The sequence below is a fragment of the Leucoraja erinacea genome, unplaced genomic scaffold, assembly GCF_028641065.1.
Source record: "Leucoraja erinacea ecotype New England unplaced genomic scaffold, Leri_hhj_1 Leri_138S, whole genome shotgun sequence".
Lineage (NCBI taxonomy): Eukaryota > Metazoa > Chordata > Chondrichthyes > Rajiformes > Rajidae > Leucoraja > Leucoraja erinaceus.
The window spans coordinates 108717-133013 of NW_026575660.1; the positions used below are offsets into that span (position 1 = coordinate 108717).

The 24297-nt window shown below is 45.0% G+C and overlaps 2 pseudogenes; both read right to left on the bottom strand.

The window, feature by feature from the left end:
* Nucleotides 1-7050: 7050 nt before the first annotated feature.
* Nucleotides 7051-7172, bottom strand: LOC129715770 (U2 spliceosomal RNA; annotated as a pseudogene).
* Nucleotides 7173-9434: 2262 nt separating this feature from the next.
* LOC129715771 (U2 spliceosomal RNA) lies at nucleotides 9435-9556 on the bottom strand (annotated as a pseudogene).
* Nucleotides 9557-24297: the final 14741 nt, after the last annotated feature.

Consider the following 24297-nt stretch of genomic DNA (forward strand, 5'->3'; position numbering starts at 1 on the left):
ATCACTGGAGTTGGAAGTGGTTCCTGAAGATTGTAAAATTGCGAGTATCACCCCGCTGTACAAGAAGGGAGCAAAGCAGAAAAGTGGAAGCTATAGGCCGGTTAGCCTGACTTCAGTGGTTGGCAAGATTTGGGAGTCAATTATAAAGGATTAGGTTATGCAGAACTTAGAAGTTCACGATAAAATAGGTCAAAGTTAGCATGGTTTTGTGAAGCAAAGATTCTGCCTGACAAATGTCTTTGTTCTTTGAAGAAGTTAATAGCAGGACAGACAAAAGGAAGGCTTTAGATGTTGTTTACTTAGATTTTCAGAAGGCCTTCAATAAGGTGCTGCACATCAGACTGCTAGTGAGGATGAGAGCCCATTATGAATGGGAGATACTAGCATGGATAGTGTATTGTGTGTTTAAATGTATGTTTTTGATGTTTCTCTGTGTGTTTTGTGTGGGGGGTGGTGTGGGGGGGGTGAGGGGGAAACTGCTTCGGCGCCTCCTCCATGGAGAGGCGACTTTTTCCAGGTCGTCTCGCCCGTGGCTGAACATCGAGGATCTGTGCGGCCTCTCCCGGAGACACGCCCGGGACTTCAGCTGCGGGCGCAGTGTGGACTCTAGGCGTGGAGCGGGCGAGCCCTCGCTGAGGCTCGCCGGAGGGGAGCACTCCGTTCATTGGCCCGCGGCAGCCTGAAGCCGTGGTCTGCAGAGCTCCAGCTGGCACGACGTCCTTGGCCTGGGATCCCTCGTTGGGGACCCGGGAGAAGAAGAAGCTCCCACCGCCGGCCCACGGCCTACTTCTACCACGGACGCGGCGTGGACTTACCATCAGGAGCGGGGTCCCTCGCCGGGGCCTCTTGGAGGGGAGCTTCGACTGCCGGCCCTGTGGTGCTTCTGGCTGCGGCGTGGCGGGAACTTTAAATCTTCGACCGCCAGCCTGCGGCCTACACCAATCTGAAGCCGCAGTCTCCGGTGGGGGAGGCACCGATTCAGACTTACCTTGACTTTTACTCATGTGGACGCCCGCAGCAGCGACTGCAGCGGGTTGTGGTCCTGACTATGGGGGAAAATGGAGGAGGACTGGCCAAATTTTGTGCCTTCCACCATAGTGATGAATGCTGTGGTGGATGTTGGTGTTAAATTTTTATTGTGTTTTTGTGTGTTCATTTTCATTGTACCGCTGCTGGCAAATTAATTTCACTTGCACTTTATGTGCAAGTGACGAATAAAATCGATTGATTGATTGATTGATTGATTGATTGATTGATTGATTGATCGGTTGATTGGCTGGATGGCAGAAGGCAAAGAGTTGCAAAAAAAGGCGCTTTAGTCAGGTTGACTTGCAGTGACTAGTGGACTCCGCAAGGGTGGGTGCAGGGGCAGCTTTTTTTCATGTTGATTTTGATAAGGGGGTTGAAGGCTTTGTGGCCAAGTTTGCAGATGATGCTGGGATAGGTGAAGGGGCAGGCAGCGTAGAGGAAGCAAGGACCCTGCAGAAGGACTTGGACAGGTTAGGAGCGTGGGCAGAGAAGTGGCAGATGAAATTCAGTCTAGCAAAGTGTGGAGTCAAGAGTCAAGTCAAGAGTGTTTTATTGTTATATGTCCCGGATGGGACGATGAAATTCTTACTTGCTGCAGCACAACAGAATATGTAAATATAGTACATAACAGGGGAAGGAAAAAAAAAAAGAAAAGTTCAATAAATAACAAATATAATGCAATAATAATATAGTTTTTTGCAGTTCAGAACTAGGAGCTTATTCGTTGTTGTGTTTAATAGCCAGATGGCTGTAGGCAAGAAGCTGCTCCTGAACCTGGACGTTACAGTCTTCAGGCTCCTCCTGTACCTTCTTCCTGATGGCAGTGGTGAGATGAGTGTGTGGCCAGGATGGTGTGGGTCCTTGATGATTTTGGCTGCCTTTTCAGGCAGCAACTACAATAGATCCCTTTGACGGTGTGGAGATCAAAGCAGGTGATGGACTGGGCAGTGGTCACAACTTTTTGTAGTCTTTTTCGCTTCTGGACATTCAAGTTGCTGAACCAGGCCACGATGCAACCAGTCAAAATGCTCTCTACCATGCACCTGTAGAAGTTTAGGAGAACCTCTTCGACATGCCGAATCTCTGTAATCGTCTCAGGAAGTAGAGTCACTGATGTGCCTTCTTTATAATTGCATCGGTGTGCTGGGTCCAGGAAAGATCTTCTGATACATGCACGTCCAGGAATTTGAAGTTATTGACCCTCTCCACCATCGCCCATTGATATAAACAGGATTGTGGGTCCTCATCCTTCCCCGACAAAAGACCACAATCAGTTCCTTGGTCTTACAGATGTTGAGAGCCAGGTTGTGGTGCTGGCACCACTTGGTCAGTCGGTCGATCTCACTTCTATACTCTGACTCGTCCCCGTTGACCTGTTGTGGTGGTATACGAACTGTAGTTGGTCGAGGTTCTTGTTGAGGTAGGAGTTGATGTGCACCATAACCAACCTCTCAAAGCACTTCATCAACACAGACGTTAGTGCTACTGGTCGATAGTCATTGAGGCACGTCACCTTACTCTTCTTGGGCACCGGTATTATTGATGCCCTCTTAAAGCAGGAGGGAACCTCAGACCTCAGAAGTGAGAGGTTGAACATGTCCGCAAATATTCCTGCCAGTTGGTCTGCACAGGTCTTGAGAACTCGTCCGGGTATACCATCAGGTCCAGGCGATTTCTGAGGGTTAACCCCCCCGAAGAATCATCTGATGTCAGCCTCTGTGACTGTGACCTAAATAGAGTCAGGGCGAATAGGGGCTCGGGAAGTCGCATACATTTTCTCCCTATCAAAGCGTGTGTAGAACGCATTAAGCTCATCAGCTGTCATTTGAACTGCCTCCTGACTTCGCCTTGTAGGAGGTGATGATATTCAAGCCCTGCCACAGTTGTCGAACATCCATCTCATCCTCCAGCATAGAGCAGAAGTCCCTTTTGGCCTTTTTGATGGCCTTACCAAGGTCGTATCTGGACTTCTTATAGACCTCTGCATCGCCAGACCTGAATGCCAGGGGTCTGGCCTTCAGAAGAATGCAGATCTCATGGTTCATCCAAGGCTTCTGGTTAGGAAACACTCGGAAGGTTTTTGTTGGAACACAGTCCTCCACACATTTCCTTATGAAGTCTGTGACCATTGTGGCGTATTTATTCAGGTCCATTTCGGAGTCCCTGAACATTGCCCAGTCTACAGACTCCAAGCAGTCCTGTAGTTGATCCTCTGCTTCCTCCAACCAGCTCCATGCAGTCCTCACCTCTGGGGATGCTTTCTTCAGTTGCTGCCTGTATGCAGGGAGAAGCAGCACCACTGAATGGTTGGATTTCCCAAAGTGAGGGTGAGGGATGGAGCAATAGGTGTCTTTGATGGTCGTGTAGCAGTGGTCAGGGTGATTGATCCTCTGGTGTTGCAGGAGACGTGTTGGTGGAAGTTAGGGAGCGACTTCCAGTGCCAGGCTGACGTTTGCCTGGGGTGGGGTGTAGACAGCGATCAGGATGATGGAGGTGAATTCGTTCGGTAGGTACAATTATGCATTTTGGTAATAATAATAGTAAGATTAAACGAGAACTTACCAGTTTGAAGTTTGATCTGTATTTTATGAGGAGTTACGATGAGGGATTTCGTGAAGAACCCCGCTTCCACGCATGCGTGTCATTCTTCAAAGCAGCGGTGTGAGGTCACAGGAATCTATAATGATCTAACATAGTAAGATTATCAAAGAGATACCAGTTTTTGATATGATCATAAGAGGGTGGGAGCGGAGGGCACGAAATCCCTCATCGTAACTCCTCATAAAATACAGATCAAACTTCAAACTGGTAAGTTCTCGTTTAATCTTACTATTTTACTTCGGAGTCACGTGAGTGACTTCGTGAAGATTTCAAAGCTCTGTGACCTCATGCCGTGGAACGAGTCCATGCTTCACAACTGCCTTGGGTATTGGGAGAGAGCATCATTAGTAATTTTAAAACACAATTATGCAAAGGGTTGTGTGGTATAATGAAAAAATTATATAACATTTTTTTTTTTTTTTTTTTTTTTTTTTTTTTTTAATTTGAGAATCATAGCCCTGTAACCTTTCGGGCAATTATTTTGTTGGACATAAAATGTCTTCTTAATACAAATGATGGCTCCAAAATTTAACTGGTTTATTATAAAAACCTGTGGAAAAACCCTTTTTGAATGACCATCCTGCCATTCTGAGGATTTGGTCTGTGGGTACCTGTACAAATTTTTGCTGCGGATGTTGCTGCAGCCCTGGTGGAATGAGAGTTAAAACATTAGTGTCATTTTTAGGACCTATTTGAGCCACCTAATATAGTTTGAGTCGTGACCCTTTCATGCGGTTTCTTTTAAGAGATAAACAACTCCATTTTCTGACCTCGAATGTTCTTAGTATATTCCATATATTGTTAGATGTGTCTTGCTATACACCGTCGTTTGCCATATGGGTGTACCATAAATTCAAACACTTGACCTGAGGAAACCCGATCTGTTTTCTTTTATTAAATCCTGTATGACAACACCAGTTTCTCGGTGAGATGATCAGGGAGTCCAGGCTCAGTTTGCTTAATGGCTGGACTTGTTGTGCGGTAAATAACACCATGAGCATAACCATCTTCCTGGTCTGTTACTGAAGTGACAACGCTGTTATGAGCTACAAGCTCCTCAGCATGTTGAGAAACGACACCCACGTCCCAGATTTCGGAGTACCTGGTTTTCTTACCAGGGGTGCGTTCCCACCGCGTGCCGCTCCGTTCCTTGTGATAGGTAATTGGAGAGTGCACTTGTGGCACTATTGATGGCACTGTAGCTCCATCGATTATCATAATGGAGGCTTGTAAAAATTCCAATACGGCCAGAATGTTCTTGGCCTTTTGGTCGAGGTTGTTGTCCAAGCAGTATATGCCCCATTTCTTGATGTCCAAAGGTACTGCTTCCGTGTTGACAGTCTTAGTGCAGATGAGATGAGATTCATCGTCCTGTCTGACAGCCCAATGCCGTGCAGTGGGTCTTTAGCCTCTATAAATCCATAGTCTTATGGCATGGATGACAGCCTCCAGTCACTGGAAAATTAATTTTTTTTTTTTTTTTTTTTTTTTTTTTTTTTTTTTGGCTATGTTCAATAGGGAACATGGTTCTAAACCATCCCCTGTATGACCGAATACCATGATTTAGAAGGTCAGTCGGAACTCTGAGAATTCCAGATGCCGAGTGTAGTTGAATTATCCCTAGTACCCCATTGATGGGGCCGAACGGGGGAAAAACATCACCCTATGGCTTTGTTACATAACAATGCCAAGCTGGTTTTAGAATTTTAGTAAATAATATTGGAGCTAATGATTGCCCCTATTGTAAGCTCTATTGCCAAAGTTCCTCTTTTGAGTCAATGCCTGCCATATAGAAAACCCGCAGCTGACACCAAGTCTTATCAAGAAAAAAGAGTATCCATCTTAAAATGAATATCTAGAACAAATGTGTTTAGGGTTAAAATCAATGATAATCCTGCAACCCTACTCTATTTATTTTTAATAAATATGTTTGATACAATTCTAATGTTCCATGAAAAGTATGCTCAATCACATCTTTTGTGTACAATTTTTGTAGACCATGTGGGTTTTAGATTGTTTGGTTTATGTAAGGACAAAATGCCCTTCTGGTGTATGTTGTACTGTGGTTATTGGAATGAGTAAATCTTATCAGATAACCCTGAATACTGCTGAGATTATATGAATCTGTAGTGATTATATACCATACATAACTGTAGTGTTGTAACCTCCCCTACCATCATAGGTCCCTATTTTAAACAGAAGAAAAACCCCACCCACCTACCTCCATGGTTACCGGTGGTTGTGTTATTTCCTTGGTTTTTTGACAAAGGAGGTTCTGGTTTGATATCTCTTGTTCGGGGTTGTGTGGGAGGTTGAGGTTCCCGCATCTTCCAGGGTGGCCGCCCTGGCCATACCCTAAAAAAGGATCCTGCGGGTTATTGATTTCTAGCACTGCCACTGGTATGAGCCACATTATTTATGGCGTTGCCTGTGGCCGGTATCATGCTCCAAAATAGGCCCTTGCGCTGGCCTTGATGAGCCCCAGTGTCTTGGCTTTGTCCACTCACGGTTCTTTGTTTGCAAATGGTAGCATTTTTTGGGGTCCCAGTGCTGGCTGAATGGCCGCCTTCCATGTGTAGTTCAGATCATATTGCATATTACTAAACAGAGCTAGTGCGTCTAGATGGTCTTTGGTTACCTACATTTAGTCCAGGGTGCGAGTGTATTCTATGATGCCTTCCGTCAATCTCTTTAAGGTTCTCTGGATCTTGAGGTCCTGGTTCCTGATGTTCGTCCCCATATGCTGCCAAATGCATTGGTTTACACTGGGCACCCGTAATGCCTCACCGTTGCCAGGTGGCAGATGTCTGGCCAGTGTCTGTAAATTTTTTCCCTGTTGGCGTTTGTGGCCAGACATATAGTAATACTATTGCCATCCTGGATCCAAGTCTACCCATGTTTGACTTGGTTAAAGTAATCAGCCACCATGTCCAGCAGAGTCCCTGCTGGGTTAGGATCATGGGATGCTGTATTACCAGGCTCTGGGCCATCAGGGTCCTGCCTACTCTTTTTTATAGAGTTAGAGATCTCTAGGGTCCCGCACGGGGTACCCATGTGGGGATTAACTGCTGCCCACTTGTCTTTTGTTCTGCGGACCCCTCTTGCAAGTCAACCCAGAACTGACCCACAGTGCTCCCCTCTGATGGGGTAGAAACATTGTGCAGCCCTCAAAGAGGTACTGCTGTGGGTTATCACGTTGGAGCAAGGCTCCATACACCGCTTCTTCCCGCTCCAGCCCTCTCGGGCGCTGGTTGCCGGCGGTTTTATGCAAAGTCGGACCCTTCTCAGTCCACTACCCCCGTACTGACGGTACTGGTCCCTTGCGGTCGTTGCAGCCGGTCAACCCCACTCTAACGCCCTCAATTCTGGGCACTCCTACTTATATGGTCCTTAGCTGAGGAACATATAAGACATTAAAACTGATGATAACAGCTATTATAGATTTTATTTAATATATGGTCCCTAGATAAGAGACGTATCAGATATTAAACTGATAAGAACAGATACTACACTTGGTCTTAGCCAAAAGGCCTAGAAGCGATCATTGTAACTAAAACCCTGGTACTCACATACTGGTCCCTTGTAGTAGATTGCAGCCAGACAACTGCCAAGTCCTTTGCTGCTGAAAAATGAATTTTCTCACCGTGCTGGAGCGAAGTTGGGCACAGGTGTTTTCCTCCTCCGGGAATCGATGTGCCTATGCTGCTCCTGCCGTTGCCAGCTCCTGCCGTTGCCAGCTCCTGCCGCAACCTGCGCTCCTGCAGCTGTCAGTGCTCCTGCAGCTGCCGGCTGCCACTGCTGCTGCCCGTACTCCTGCAGCTGCCCGTACTCCTGCAGCTGCCCGTACTCCCGCAAAAAAATTTTTTTTTTTTTTTTTTTTTTTTTTTTTTTGGCTATGTTCAATAGGGAACATGGTTCTAAACCATCCCCTGTATGACCGAATACCATGATTTAGAAGGTCAGTCGGAACTCTGAGAATTCCAGATGCCGAGTGTAGTTGAATTATCCCTAGTACCCCATTGATGGGGCCGAACGGGGGAAACACATCACCCTATGGCTTTGTTACATAACAATGCCAAGCTGGTTTTAGAATTTTAGTAAATAATATTGGAGCTAATGATTGCCCCTATTGTAAGCTCTATTGCCAAAGTTCCTCTTTTGAGTCAATGCCTGCCATATAGAAAACCCGCAGCTGACACCAAGTCTTATCAAGAAAAAAGAGTATCCATCTTAAAATGAATATCTAGAACAAATGTGTTTAGGGTTAAAATCAATGATAATCCTGCAACCCTACTCTATTTATTTTTAATAAATATGTTTGATACAATTCTAATGTTCCATGAAAAGTATGCTCAATCACATCTTTTGTGTACAATTTTTGTAGACCATGTGGGTTTTAGATTGTTTGGTTTATGTAAGGACAAAATGCCCTTCTGGTGTATGTTGTACTGTGGTTATTGGAATGAGTAAATCTTATCAGATAACCCTGAATACTGCTGAGATTATATGAATCTGTAGTGATTATATACCATACATAACTGTAGTGTTGTAACCTCCCCTACCATCATAGGTCCCTATTTTAAAACAGAAGAAAACCCCACCCACCTACCTCCATGGTTACCGGTGGTTGTGTTATTTCCTTGGTTTTTTGACAAAGGAGGTTCTGGTTTGATATCTCTTGTTCGGGGTTGTGTGGGAGGTTGAGGTTCCCGCATCTTCCAGGGTGGCCGCCCTGGCCATACCCTAAAAAAGGATCCTGCGGGTTATTGATTTCTAGCACTGCCACTGGTATGAGCCACATTATTTATGGCGTTGCCTGTGGCCGGTATCATGCTCCAAAATAGGCCCTTGCGCTGGCCTTGATGAGCCCCAGTGTCTTGGCTTTGTCCACTCACGGTTGATAGCATTTGGTAGCATTTTTTGGGGTCCCAGTGGTGGCTGAATGGCCGCCTTCCATGTGTAGTTCAGATCATATTGCATATTACTAAACAGAGCTAGTGCGTCTAGATGGTCTTTGGTTACCTACATTTAGTCCAGGGTGCGAGTGTATTCTATGATGCCTTCCGTCAATCCCTTTAAGGTTCTCTGGATCTTGAGGTCCTGGTTCCTGATGTTCGTCCCCATATGCTGCCAAATGCATTGGTTTACACTGGGCACCCGTAATGCCTCACCGTTGCCAGGTGGCAGATGTCTGGCCAGTGTCTGTAAATTTTTTCCCTGTTGGCGTTTGTGGCCAGACATATAGTAATACTATTGCCATCCTGGATCCAAGTCTACCCATGTTTGACTTGGTTAAAGTAATCAGCCACCATGTCCAGCAGAGTCCCTGCTGTGTTAGGATCATGGGATGCTGTATTACCAGGCTCTGGGCCATCAGGGTCCTGCCTACTCTTTTTTATAGAGTTAGAGATCTCTAGGGTCCCGCACGGGGTACCCATGTGGGGCTTAACTGCTGCCCACTTGTCTTTTGTTCTGCGGACCCCTCTTGCAAGTCAACCCAGAACTGACCCACAGTGCTCCCCTCTGATGGGGTAGAAACATTGTGCAGCCCTCAAAGAGGTACTGCTGTGGGTTATCACGTTGGAGCAAGGCTCCATACACCGCTTCTTCCCGCTCCAGCCCTCTCGGGCGCTGGTTGCCGGCGGTTTTATGCAAAGTCGGACCCTTCTCAGTCCACTACCCCCGTACTGACGGTACTGGTCCCTTGCGGTCGTTGCAGCCGGTCAACCCCACTCTAACGCCCTCAATTCTGGGCACTCCTACTTATATGGTCCTTAGCTGAGGAACATATAAGACATTAAAACTGATGATAACAGCTATTATAGATTTTATTTAATATATGGTCCCTAGATAAGAGACGTATCAGATATTAAACTGATAAGAACAGATACTACACTTGGTCTTAGCCAAAAGGCCTAGAAGCGATCATTGTAACTAAAACCCTGGTACTCACATACTGGTCCCTTGTAGTAGATTGCAGCCAGACAACTGCCAAGTCCTTTGCTGCTGAAAAATGAATTTTCTCACCGTGCTGGAGCGAAGTTGGGCACAGGTGTTTTCCTCCTCCGGGAATCGATGTGCCCATGCTGCTCCTGCCGTTGCCAGCTCCTGCCGTTGCCAGCTCCTGCCGCAACCTGCGCTCCTGCTGTCAGTGCTCCTGCAGCTGTCAGTGCTCCTGCAGCTGCCGGCTGCCACTGCTGCTGCCCGTACTCCTGCAGCTGCCCGTACTCCTGCAGCTGCCCGTACTCCCGCAGCTGCCCGTACTCCCGCAGCTGCCTGCTGCCGCTGCTGCTGCTGCCGCTCCTCCGCGGTTCTCCCGCCGGCCTTCTGCAGCTTACATGGACCCGGTCCATGTCTGCACCTAGAAGGTAAGTTGAAGGAAACGCAGGGTCTCTTACCTGCTGTTCCCGACTTTCCTTCTCCCGCTGGTGACCGTCGTTCCCTCCGTTGCGGGTTGGAGCCGCTCGGACCAAACCCCGGTGTTCACGGGCCTGGTCCTTCGCGGCAGTTCCGCAGCCGGTAAAACCCGGCTGTTCCTATCCCGGTGCCTACCTTTTGAAGAAGGTTTTCGTCCCCAACGTCCCGTTCCGACTCCATAAGTGCCGCTGCACTCGCTGAGCGTTTTGAGCCCCGGTACCGCTGGTCCGTGCTGTCTGTCCCGCAGCCTCTGCGCTGGCTGCTAGCGACTGGTCCCAAGTCAGTCTCGCTTGAGACTGGCATACGGGACCTCTTTACTTTGCTTCCCGCCCGGCCGAGAGGTGAATTTTGCCGGTGCGGGAGCAAAGTCGGGCACAGGTTGTTCCCCTCCAGGGAACTCGTGCTGTTGCTGCTGCTGGCTGCTCGCCCTCCACGGGTCTCCCCGCCAGCTTTCCGCAGCCACCTAAAAGTAAGTAGTAAAAGAGGGAAAACGCAGAGTCTCTTACCTGCTGTTCCCGACTTTCAAATTCTCCCGCTTGGGGAACGTCGTTCCCCCTGTGTGACTCGTTGCAATGCGTGTAGCGATATGACACGCATGCGTGGAAGCGGGGTTCTTCACGAAGTCACTCACGTGACTCCGAAGTAAAATAATAATCTTATTCATATAGCACTTTTTGTACAATTGAATGCAACCCAAAGTGCTTTCGACAAAAACACAGGTCTAAACAAAAATACAATTTAAAACAAAATGTAAAAAAATATTGAGAGTGTAATAGTCAAAAATATACTGGGGTCAAATACAGAGATCTATCCTCTCATCTTGACCACTTCCAGTCTACGTTGTATCTAAATTTGCGCAAAAACGGTACCCTATATCGTGAGAGATTTTTCGCTACCTTACTCACCGTTCTCCTGTGCTCCAAGCGCATCAAGTTTTGTTCTGTTTGGTGGAATATTACAAACGTTATGAAGGATTAAAAACTGGTGAGATTAGCAGATTGGCCTTCTCACCTGTCAGTCACTATGAAGATAACGCCCTTTCCAGTACCTGCTGTCCGGCGGGGAGAATAAAGTTGAAGCGGACTGCGAGCGAGGGGCTGTGTTTTGCGAGCGAGGGGCTGTGTTTTGCGAGCGGGGGCTGTGTTCTGTGAGCAGGGGCGGCGACCACCTCATCCACTTGGGTGCCGATGTGTGCAGACGGGGACGAGAGCCAGTGAGGAAGTCTGGAGCCGGTGAGTGAGCTCGGATCCGGGACTGGGAGCCACTGAACCTACACACTCCCTCAGCCATGGCTTGCGAGTCCACAATCCGTGGCTGAGTGAACTGTGAGTCCACAAGCCATTGCTGAGTGAACTGTGAGCATAGGCCGTGACTGGGTGAACTGAGAGTCCAGAATGCTCACCACCTCCGCGCACACACCCCCATTTCCCTCCCCTTGATCACCACCCCTCCTCCCAGTGGCAGGCCATGGCAGCGGCAGGCCACGGCAGCACTTCCCCCTCCGCCACCGGCCCCGGTCTGAAGCCGTCCCCCTCCCCCAGCTACACAACGCTTCTGCCGGCCCCACCTGAAGCCTCCCCGTCCCCAGTTGCAGGACTAGCTCAATTATCTGTTCGGCCCACAGTGTCCATACTACCCCTCTGGAAACCAGTCACTTTGGCCCACAACACCCATACTAGCCTTCCAGAAACCCCCACCCCCCACTGGCCACCACCTGAAGCCATCTCCCTCCCTTGGCTACAGGATGCTCCCCCCTCCCCCAACCGGCCCCCAACAGCCCCACCTGAAGCCGTACCCCTCCCCCTGCTGCAGGACGCTCACCCCACCACCCCCCAACTGAAGCCGACCACCTCCCCCAGCTGCAGAACACAACAAGAGATGCAACAAGAAAGAATGGACTGATTAAATCTCCTCTTTAACATATACATTGTTGTTTTATTTTAAGAGTCATTCACATTTTAAGCTTTAATCAATCCCTTTTCCACGCCGTGCCCGTCAGCTGCACCTGCGCAGTAATACCTGCGTGTTCTACATCACAATGGGAACCCAATGGGAGGTAATGGCTGCGCCGCTGGAGAGCCACTAAAAGTGGATGGGGGAGGGGGGGGGGGGCATAATTGGAAAAAGACTGCTTCACCAATTTACTTATTGCTGAGGCAGTGTGAAGCTAACAGGCCGGCAACAGAAGGCCTGAGCCCTCAAGTAGGGGCATAGGGAAGGAGGGATTCTGTAAAATATGCTGCCCCTAAGCTATTTAAGGCTTATAGTCAAGAAGAAGGACTTTATTGTCTATCCTGGATCTCACAGGGAGCCAATGAAGGGGGTATAACACTGGGGTCATGCGTTCCCTTTTCTTGGTATTTGTTAAAAGCCCGGTTGCAGCATTTTGAATGAGCTGTAACTTGTTGGTGGATTTTGAAGGCAGATCGGTAAATAAGACATTACAGTAATCAAGTCTGCTTGATATGAAAGCATGTACAGTATGTTTTTTACAGTCATGTTGTGTTAAGAAATGCCATACTTTAGCAATATTTCTGAGGTGATAGAAAGCACTTTGTTACCTTATTTATGTGAGATTAAAAATTAAGATCATTGTCAATTTTTAACCCCAGGCTTGTGAGTTCTTGTTTGACATATGCAATTAAATTTCCCAGTTTACCGAGTAATATGTCTCTCTTGGGTTTTGATCCAAACAATAACATTTCTGTCTTGTCATTGTTGAGTTTAGGAAAATTAGCATTCATGCATTTTTTAATGGAAATAGGCAGGACAAGGCATTTGCATCAGTGGGTTCAACAGTGAGGTACACTGTAACTGAGTGTCATCGACATAACTTAGAAAATCTACGCTACCTTGTGCTACTCCAAAGGGTGTATCATGCAGCTGTGACAAATAGTCCCCAAGGCAAACCAGTTACTTCCTTCCACTTGTATATGATTGGAACCAACCTAGTACCTGATCTGCCAGGCCAACCCAGTTTTCTGGTGATCTATAAGAATGCTGTTTAAGAAAGAACTGCAGATTGAAGGCAGACAAAAATGCTGGCGAAACTCAGAGGGTGAGGCAGCATCTATGGAGCGAAGGAATAGGTGACGTTTTGGGTCGAGACCCTTCTTCAGTCTACTTTATAAGAATACTGTGATCTATGGTGTCAAAAGCTGCTGTGAGCTCTCGGTGTAGATTATGTTCTAAATGGAGAAAGAATCCAGAATCTGAGGTGCAAAGAGAGCTGGTGCAGGATTCCCAAAAAGTTAATTTGCAAGTCGAATCAGTAGTAAGGAAGGCAAATTCAATATTAGTATTTAGATCAAGGAGACTGGAATACAAAAACAGAGGCTCTGTAATGCTGAGGCTCTATAAGACGCTGGACAGGCCACAATTGGAGTACTGTGAGCAAATCTGGGCCCCATATCTGAGGAAGGATGTGCTGGCTCTGGAGAGGGTCCAGGGGAGGTTACAAGAATGATTCCAGGAATGAGTGGGTTAGCACATGATGAGCGTTTGACAGCTCTGGGCCTGTACCCGCTGGAGTTTAGAAGGATGATGGGGGACCTCATTGAAACTTACAGAATAATGGTATTACACAAGGTCATAGATTCAGCATTAAACGATGCTCTTTTAAAAAGGAAGTGAGGGGAAACATATTTAGTCAGAGGGTAGTTACCCTGTGGATATGGGATTACAGAGCACACAGAATTCAACAAAAGCATTTGTGTAAACCTAAAGAAGTTGAGGGTTTATCATTACCTAACTTTATGTATTACTACTGGGCAGTGCATATTAAGAACATAATGTACTGGCTGGATAGTTCCACTCAGCAGTTGGAGTGGATAAGAATGGAGAAAGAGGAGTGCTATCCGCACGATATAGGAACGATCCTGCTCTCACCGATAAAGTTGAATAGTATAATATATAAGAAGAACCCAATTATTCACAATACAATAAGAATTTGGAAACAAATAAAAGTATCCTTGAAATTAAATAATTTATCAGTACTAACCCCACTATTGAGCAACCACGCATTCAAACCATCTCTCATCGACAACACATATCAACAATGGGATAGACTGGGGATTAGGAAAGTAGGGGATATGTATGAATTGGGCAAACTGTTATCGTTTCAACATTTAAAATTAAAATTTAAACTGAAGGATAATCAATATTTTAAATTAAGACAGATATGTGACTTTATGAAGAAATATACACATAGATGTCAAACTATTTTTAGACCCTTTAGCAGAAGCAATGAATATTAAGGCTGATTCACAAAAACAAATATCATACTTTTATAATGATATATTAAATAGAGAATCACCCTCAACAAAAGCACTAAGAGAAGATTGGGAACATGAGCTAATGATAAAGATCTCGAAACATTGATGGGAAAAGTATCTGATGAATACACATAATTGTTCTATTAATGCAAGACATAATTTAATTCAATTCAAATTACTACATAGACCATATTATTCAAAAACGAGGTTCAATAAATTTTATCCAAACGTCTCTCCCAGATGCGCTAAATGTTTGTTTCAAAACGCTAGTATAACACATTCATTTGTAAGATGTACAAAGTTGAATAAATTTTGGAGCGATATAATTGATATATTTACAAAGCTTTTCAACTCAAGAATAGAACCTAAAACGGAATGGATTATATTTGGAATATTAGTAGAAGATATCAATTTAAATAAAGACCAAAACGTTTTTTTAAATTATGGGTTAATAATTGGAAAGAAATTGATACTTAAATTTTGGAAAAATACAACCATACCAACTGTTAAAATGTGGATTGGGAATATGATGGACATAGCATGCCTTGAAGAAATGAGACTCCAACTAATAGATAAATATGACCAATTCTTAAGGAGTTGGTCTCCTTTCATTGACTTTTTGGAATCATGTGATGCAGCGGTACCGTAAAGATTGCTGATTTCAGTTCATGCCGTGGATAGATCTGCATCTCCGAATACAGATTTGAAAAATTCTCTTTTAAGGGGCCTTATCTCCTATTTCTACTTTCCACTTTTTTTTTTTTTTTTTATGTACACACTTCACGTTTTTCTATTCTCTACCATCTATTTTTCCACTTTTTCCCCTTTCTATTGTTTTCTTTTTCTTGTCTTGCTTACTTCCTTCTCAAAACATAAAACTAGAGGTTGTACATAGAATGGATTACGGTATGACATAGTTGGCACCTAAAATTAGGTTCCACTGTACTGTTTTGTACTGTATTAACTTCTAATAAAATAAACAAAAAAAACAAAAACAAAATACCCCCCCCCCCAAAAAAAAAACCTGTGGAGCTCATTGCTGCTGAGGGCTGTGGAGGCTGTCAGTGCGCATTTTTAAGGCAGAGATAGACAAATTCTTGATTAGAAAGTGTGTCAAGGGTTATGGGAGAAGGCAGGAAAATGGGATTCGGAGGCAGAGACCTGCCATGATTGAATGGCAGAGTAGACTCGATGGGCAGGATGGCCAAATTCTACTCCTATAACTTGTGAACTTTTAGTGCTGCTACCTCACAGCACCAGAGTCCCAGATTCGATTCCGATCTTGGATGCTGTCTGTGTGGAGTTTGTACATTCCCTCTGTGACCAAATAGATTTTCAGGGATGATCCCTTTTCCACCAACATCCCAGAGATTTGCGGGTTTGCAGGTTAATTGGCCTCTGTAAATTGTTTCTAATTGGTACTGGATGCAAGCAAAAGTGGGATAACACAGAACACATGTGAATGGGTGAACAATAATGGACTGAAGGACTTGAACCCATGTGGTTGCAATCAATCCGTTTATCTCTGGAATAATTCACTTGTGAAAAAACGGAATTAAAAAAAAATATGTATGAGTAATAAACTAAACTTTATTTCTTTGACATTTTTAATGTGAAAGATACCTAAAGGGCGTTTCAGAGTTTTGTTCAGGACCATGGGATTCGAAGATCCCTGCACAAAACGTGCCCAAAATTCTACCAGCTTTTTCTCTCTAGGTCTACACTCTAATTCCAGTGAAAATATCTAAATACAATACTTGGCATTTTTAAATATTCCGAGATGAAACTTGATAAATTATAATTGCAAAAATCTGACACTAGTTTATCGAAAATACTGCAGTTTAAATCACAGTGAAAAAAATCACCTATTAGCAACTTTATTTAAAAATGACTGAACATGGCTTGAGTATATGCAGAACTATTTTCTAGTTTTATGCTCCCCAATTGATAAGTCACTGCATGTTTTTTCATCTACTCCAATTACATTTGACATATCCCCTGTAGCATCAACTTTGCCCCTGTAGCAGGCTTTTGATCGACAAGGCTTTGTGGAGCCTACAACATTCCCAATACAAACCCCCCATAAGCAATGGTTTCCCAGCTAGTTAAAATGTCCTCGGGGTTACTGGCTATCAAAACTGTCGACAATTTAATATCTGAGAATGAGAAATGTTTAATGCCAATTAAAAATGAATGATGCTATTAAAAATTAATTCAAAATATTAAAATTTTAAAAACATCCTCAAAAACACATAAAAACAAATACATTTAAACCAACAATTAAATTAACCCAATGACTTCAAATTTACTTTCAACCAGTTGAAATCTCTCTCTCGGAACTGCTGCATTCTATTTAAATGGATGGACCTCCATGGATCGCAATTGCCACAGAAACAGTCGACAATTGATTTCCCATTATAGAATTATTAAATGCTCCAACATTGGACCCACTGGAGTAACATTTAGGCTCAATTGAGTGGCGGGGCTGCCCAAGCAGCTGCGGCTCACCTGCAGTCCGTCTGTCTTTTAATTTTTTTGTTTTGTTGTATAGTTTATTTCATTTATTTTAGTTGTGTATATGTGTGGTGGTGGTGGGGGTGGTGGTGGGTGGTGGTGGTGGGGGTGGTGGTGGGGGGGGGGGGGGTGGTAGAAACTATTTTTCGTCTCCTCCTTTGGGGGCATGCGACCTTTTCTTGTCGTATCCCTGTCTCCGTCTCTGTCTACGCTGAGGCCTAATTGCGGAGCTGGCGGTCTCCAACTGGGACCGACCTCGAGGCTCCGGAGGCAGAACCAGGACTTTCGAACACGGGGCTGGCCGACTTCGGGGCTGTGGTGGCATTGCGGCGGCGGCGGCGACCCGACTTCGGAGCCTCGACGACATCGTCGGGAGCTCGCAGGACCCAGGTTGGTGACCGGTTTTCCGGAGCTCCCGCAATGACAGTTTCGTCCGCTGGACTGGAGGGTGGCAGCTTGTATGCTGCTTCGACCACCCGAGCCGCTGAGTTTGAACTGGCCCGTTCCCGGGAGCTCGAATGCGGCTGCTGGACCCAGCGGGGTCCCAACATCGGAAGCCTGGATCGCCTCAATGCAGAGGGAGAATAAGGAGGGAAAAGACAAGGACTTTAAGACTTTTGCCTTCCATCACAGTGAGGAGGTGCCTGGTGGATGTTAAACTGTGTTAAGTGGGTGCTTTTTTATTTTATTCTATGTTATGACTGCAAGGTATACAATTTTGTTCAGACTGAAATGTCTGAATGACAATAAAGGATACTTTACATTACCATAGGATAATTATCTGTGAGGCAGTTCTGGGCCTCCATCTTGGCATGTGGGCATCAGAAATGACTTGACTTTGAACCCAATCCTCCCCAAAATAAAATTGTGCACCATATAGTCATAGAGGCATAGAGTCATACAGTTGTGGTAACAGGCCCTTCAGCCCAACTTGTCCACCATATCCAACATATCCCATCTAGTTTAGTACCACTTGCCTGCATTTGACCTATACTCCTCTTAACCTGTACTATCCATGTACCGGTCTAATTGTTTCTTTAATATTGTGATAGTCCTTGCCTTAACTACCTCCTCTGGCAGCTCATTCCATGCACCCATTACCCTTTGTGTGAAAGTTACCCCTCAGATTCCTGTTAAATCTTTCCTCATTCACCTTAAACCTATGCCTTCATGTTCTCGATTCCCCTACTCTGGGTAAAATGCTCTGTGCGTCTACCCGATCTATTCCTCTCGTGATTTTGTACACCTCTCTAAGATCACCCCTCATCTTCCTGGTGCTCTAGGGAATAGAGTCCCAGCCTGGCCAACCTCTCCCTATAGCTCAGACCCTCGAGTCCTGGCAATCCTTGTAAATCTTCTCTGCACCCTTTCCAACTTCACATCTTACCCATAACATGGTGCCTGGAACTGAACACAATACATTAAATGCGGTCTCACCAACATCTTATATAACTGCTACATGACCTCCCAACAACTATACTCAATACTCCGGCTGATGAACGCTAATGTGCCAAAACCATTTTAGACCATCAAGATGCTGATGCAATTTTTGACTATCTGCAATACCACCCACTTTGCATCATCTGCAAACTTGCTAATCTTGCCGTGTATATTCTCATCCAAATCATTGACATTGATGACAAACAGTAATGGGCTCCAGTTTCGAACCCTAAGGCACAACACTAGTCACACGTATGCATGCATCTCCAACATTCTGTTTCTTATCTGTAGGTAGGGTCACAGACCAATCTGAAGCGTTTCTGAAAAAACTCAGATATACGCTAGTTTTTATTGGCTCAAGCCTGGGCTTTCTTGGATGAATAATAAATGCTAGATATTCTAGGATTGGCTTGGTTGCTAAATCAACTACCTCTGTCATAACTCGTCTTTCCTACGATAAGAAAGTCAATTATTTCCTGTATTGGTACCGGAAGTAATGCATCTTTGAGATCGATTGAGGCCATAAAGCAATACTCAATAATCAGCAGTTTTGCTGAATGAAAAATCCATTCTAAAATGGTTATATTCCAAGCCCATGTTCAGGCTAGTCAAATCAAGAATGATTCGTTTTTCTCCATCTTCCTTACACCTTGTCACTACCTCTACTCGGATTGCTATATATTTCTCTTTTGACCATTTGCACGGGAATTTGGGCTTTTCTTGTCGTGGAGGAAACTGTTCAGACAGAACGTCAGATTTATAGTCATTTATCGCTAGTAAATTGAAAGGGCCAGTGGTTATCTTTCCCCACTTACGTTTGAACAGCCTCAATATACCTCCGACTTGAATATCTTCCGTATATTTCCTGCAGCTGTAGGAATAATACTCACCTACTTGAACGGAATTAGCTAGCTGCTTGATAGCATCTGCTGATGCTAATTTTTGTTCTGCCCCCTCCCTCTGGCTCTGACATCGTGGCCTGTTGGAGTTGAGACTGAGTGTGTGGCACGTGCTGTCTCCATGCTGAGCGCTGTGAACCTGCTCCTAAAAAAGGCCTCTGGCTCTGTCTTATTTGTGTAGGCCTGGTGCTCCAACCTGCCTCAGTATAGCAGTTTCAGCCACTAACCTGGTGGGGATGATATCTTTACACAACAGTGCTGAGGCGTCTTGCTGCACTTCAGAATGCTGTGTTCCATCCACCGACCTCACAAACACCAAAATCCCTCTTGTTTGAGCTCTCTGAACTCACTGGAGTTTTAGATCTTTAGACTTCATTCAGCCAATCAGAATGTCCCAGATGGTGATGTTAACATTCGGTACATCACGAGTCTGGCAGTTATCAGGATTAACCTACTTTTCACCATTGTCCAGCATGTTCTCCTCATTCAGCTGGTGTGGAGTCAAGTATATGCAGTATAATGTGGATAAATGTGAGGTTATCCATTTTGGTGTGCAAAAACAGGAAAGCAGACTATTATCTAAATGGTGGCCGACTAGGAAAAGGGGAGATGCAGCGAGACCTGGGTGTCATGGTACACCAGTCATTGAAAGTAGGCATGCAGGTGCAGCAGGCAGTGAAGAAAGCGAATGGTATGTTAGCTTTCATAGCAAAAGGATTTGAGTATAGGAGCAGGGAGGTTCTACTGCAGTTGTATAGGGTCTTGGTGTGACCACACCTGGAGTATTACGTACAGTTTTGGTCTCCAAATCTGAGGAAGGACATTATTGCCATAGAGGGAGTGCAGAGAAGGTTCACCAGACTGATTCCTGGGATGTCAGGACTGTCTTATGAAGAAAGACTGGATAGACTTGGTTTATACTCTCTAGAATTTAGGAGATTGAGAGGGGATCTTATAGAAACGTACAAAATTCTTAAGGGGTTGGACAGGCTAGATGCAGGAAGATTGCTCTCGATGTTGGGGAAGTCCAGGGCAAGGGGTCACAGCTTAAGGATAAGGGGGAAATCCTTTAAAACCAAGATGAGAAGAACTTTTTTCAGAGAGTGGTGAATCTCTGGAACTCTCTGCCACAGAGGGTAGTCGAGGCCAGTTCATTGGCTATGTTTAAGAGGGAGTTAGATGTGACCCTTGTGGCTAAGGGGATCAGAGGGTATGGAGAGAAGGCAGGTACGGGATACTGAGTTGGATGATCAGCCATGATCATATTGAATGGCGGTGCAGGCTCGAAGGGCCGAATGGCCTACTCCTGCACCTAATTTCTATGTTTCTATGTTTCTATATAATCCTACTTGCTAGTTCTGCCTCTACTGGTTCACCTATCCCCGATGGAGATGGCAAATATTGATCCCGAGTACCGGCAGCTATTTTATAGTTATGAGCTGAAATGTATTATCCATTTGTTGAGGGAATCCATAAAATCCCAGCCACTGAGTGGGAGATATCCTCAGATATCTGAATTGAACTGCCTGTATCAGTGCAGTGCTCCCCATCACCAGCCTCTCACTCAGTTATTCCAACTCTTGTGAGTTGACTGATAACATCAACCTTAGATGTTGAGGCAGTGCCACCCTGGCCAGTATTGTCCTTTTGGACAGCCAGTTCCTTGGTCTTCCCGAGCCCAGGGTCAACAAGCTGCTACTTTTCGTGGCTTTTGCGGAGGTTGCTGTAAAGGCCACCCTGCTAGCGTCTCCCAGCCCAGGGTCGACAAGCTGCTATTTTTCGGGGCTTTCGCGGAGGTTGTTGTGCACGTCTCTGACCCCAGTTTGATAAGCTGCTCTGTTTCAGAGCATTAGCGGCCGTTCAGGTCATGCCTGCCAGCTACTCCGAGACCGGGGGTGGGCCACTTGCTCCCTATCAGAGCTTTAGTGGGGGGTTGCTGTGCAGACCGAGCCTGTCAGCATCTCCGAGCCCGCTGTTAGCATCTCCAAGCTCGATGCTACGCCCATCGACCTTGTTCGTTGCCATCATTCCCCACTGAATTTTCAGCAGCACACCTCTTCTTTTTTCTTGGTTTGTTGATTTCTGGAAATCAAACCTGCGTTGAAACGCGATGCACCATTCCTGCAAAATAAAACCTTACCTTCACCGTTAAACTATGACGGAGCATTTCCCAATGCATTAGTATCTCACACCATGCAACGACGTGTTGATGCGCATGCAGGCTAGCAGGTTCTTCACGTAGTCTCGTCACGAGACTTCAAAATCAAATTGCTTGTTCGTTAGGACAAAATGAAGTCAAACGCTAATGAACTTTCATAGGCATCCAGCTGTAAATCAGCATTGAGATGTTTATTTACAAATACTTTACAGATGTTTAAATTGAAGCCTGGTGTGAAATATTTTATATTTTACAAGGTTTGTGTTTTAGTACATTCTTATGACATTCCCTCGGGAGTTCAGCCCGGTTATTAAGACTGTTGGCAATATTTCAATTTCCAAATTTTACAGCTGACAGGATGAGAGAAAAGTGTGGCAACATTTAGAATTCGAGTGATTTATAATTTTTAGTGAGCATTTCAGAACTTACAGCACAATTCATAATTCACTCATTCATCAAAATAAATCAGAAATTCCAAATGTAATTTCTTTCCAAGTTTTATCTATCTTTCAGCTTTCAAGTGGATTGGGACCAAAGGATTAATGTGTGATTTTCTAAATGACTTGGTCAATGCAAACACATCATTGGCGGCTTGGTCAATGCAAACACATCATTTGGCATCAATCACGTTAATTTTTCAGGAGCAGAAACTGATCTTTGTTTGGTGGTGGTAAGTAGACACTACACTGTGTTCCCTTTCAAAATTCAGATCCATTCATTTGGTATTGTCCTTAAGTAAATTTCTATGGTTAGAAATGTATCTTTTAATTGGTGTAAGAAACAAAGTTGAATTCCAACTCCACTACTCCCCATGGTAACATGCTCTGCATTCCTAATGCTCTTTGGTCAAGAAATTCCCCCTGAAATCCCACTTTGTGATTTATTAGGAGCTGTCTAAGATTTATGGCATTATGCTTGGTTCTTACTTGTGAATGGAAATATCTTCCTGCAACAACTCAATCAAAATTATTCATCATTTGAACATTCTATCATGCCAACTCACAGCCTTCTACTTAATAACTTGTTCAATCTTTCCTGCTTGATACAACTTCTCATTCCTGGAATCATTCTGATTTTTTTTTGCACTTACTCCCATAACATGCAGACTCAATCTATTCACAGTATCACTGAATACTATTAATAGACACATGACTGAGAGAAGGGGAGGACTGAAAGCTCAATGTTCCAATGTACAGATGCTACAGAAATGATAGTTAAAGATAAGCGCAATTGTGATCGGAGTGTGGATGAGGTGGGGGCAGGACAGTTTTTTATTGATAATGAAAGACATAACTACAGCGCTTCCTGAGGATATTCTTTGGGGAATCTTCCAGTGAGGCTATGTGGATCAAACTTAGAAACAGGAATGGAATAATAATTTTGATGGGACTGTACTATAGAACTGACAATAGTCAGTAGGAATTAGAGGAGCTGATGTTTCGCAAGATTGTTTGTTGATGTAAGAATAATAAGGTGTTACTAGTGGGAAATTTCAACTTCCCTAACATTGATTGGGTCTCTCATCGTGTAAAGGGCTTGGATAGGATGGAGTTAGTTAAATGTGTCCAAGAAAGCTTCCTTAATTAATGTACAGATATCCCTAGGAGAGAGGGTGCAACACTAGACCTCTGCTGAGGGAACAAAATGGGGCAAGTGACTGAAGTGTAGGTGGGGGAGCACTTTGGGATCAGTGACCATGTCTATCAGTTTTAAAGTATTTATGGAGAAGGATAAGTGGTCCACAAGTTATGGTCCTAAACAGGAGAAAGGCTAATTTTGGAGGCATTAGGTGGTTACTTGCAAATATCGATAGGGAGATTATGCTTGTGGGTAAGAGGATGGCTGTCTATTGGAGATTTTCAAAAGAGAGATAGCAAGAGTGGTGGGGTGAAGGGTAAGGCTGCTAAGTTAGATGTGACGGTTGTGAATTCAAATGTGTCTGCATTAAGGGCCTGTCCCACGGGCATGCGACCTGCATGCGGCAAGCGCGACCTAACGTGGTCGCTTGAGCCGTACGGCCTCGCGGGGCCGGTCCCATTTCGATCGGCGGAGCCGTATGGAGTTGTACGGAGCTGGTCCCGACATCGCACGGGGCTCCGAAAAACTGACCGTGTTTAAAAATTACGCGTGGCAACGGCCTGCCAGCCCGCAGCTGCCTCGACGCCGTGTCACTTACTTGACCTACGCGCGGCTCCCGTTTCTGGTTTGGTCGTGCTTGCCGCATGTCGTATGGCTCAAGCGACCGTGTTAGGTCGTGTTTGCCGCATGCAGGTGCATGCTGGTGGGACCGGCCCTTTTGGTGGCGTTTGCCGCATGCAGGTTGCATGCCCGTGGGACAGGCCCTTTACGATTGAGTAAAGATGACTACAGAGGCATGAGGGAGGAGTTGGAATGGGACCCTAGCAGCAATGATGGAAGAGCAGCAATGGCAGGAGATACTGGGGACAATTCAGAAGATGCAGGACCTTTACATCCCAAAGAGGAAGAAAGATTCTAAGGGGAGAATGGGACGACTGTGGCTGACTAGGGAAGTCAAAGACGGCATAAAACTAAAAGAGAAGCCATCCAACATTGTAAAGATTAGTGGGAAGCTGGGGGATTGGGAACATTTTAAAGACCAATAGAAAGTAACTAAAAAGGCAATATGAGGAGAAAAGAGGAAATATGAAGCTAAGTTAGGCAATAATATCAAAGAGGATTGCAAAAGTTTTTTCTTACTCTTAAGGGAGAGGCAAGATTTGACATTGGCACTGGAAAATGACATTGGAGTAGTGATAATGGGAAATAAAAAAATGGCATTCAATACATTTAATATATCAGTCCTCACAGCAGAAGACACCAGCAACATACCTGAAATTCAATAGAAGCCAAGTGGATCAGATGGACTACATCTCCAGATTCAGAAAAAGGAGATTTGAGAGATTGTGTAGGCATTATTCATTATTTGGACTTCCGCCACTGGAAG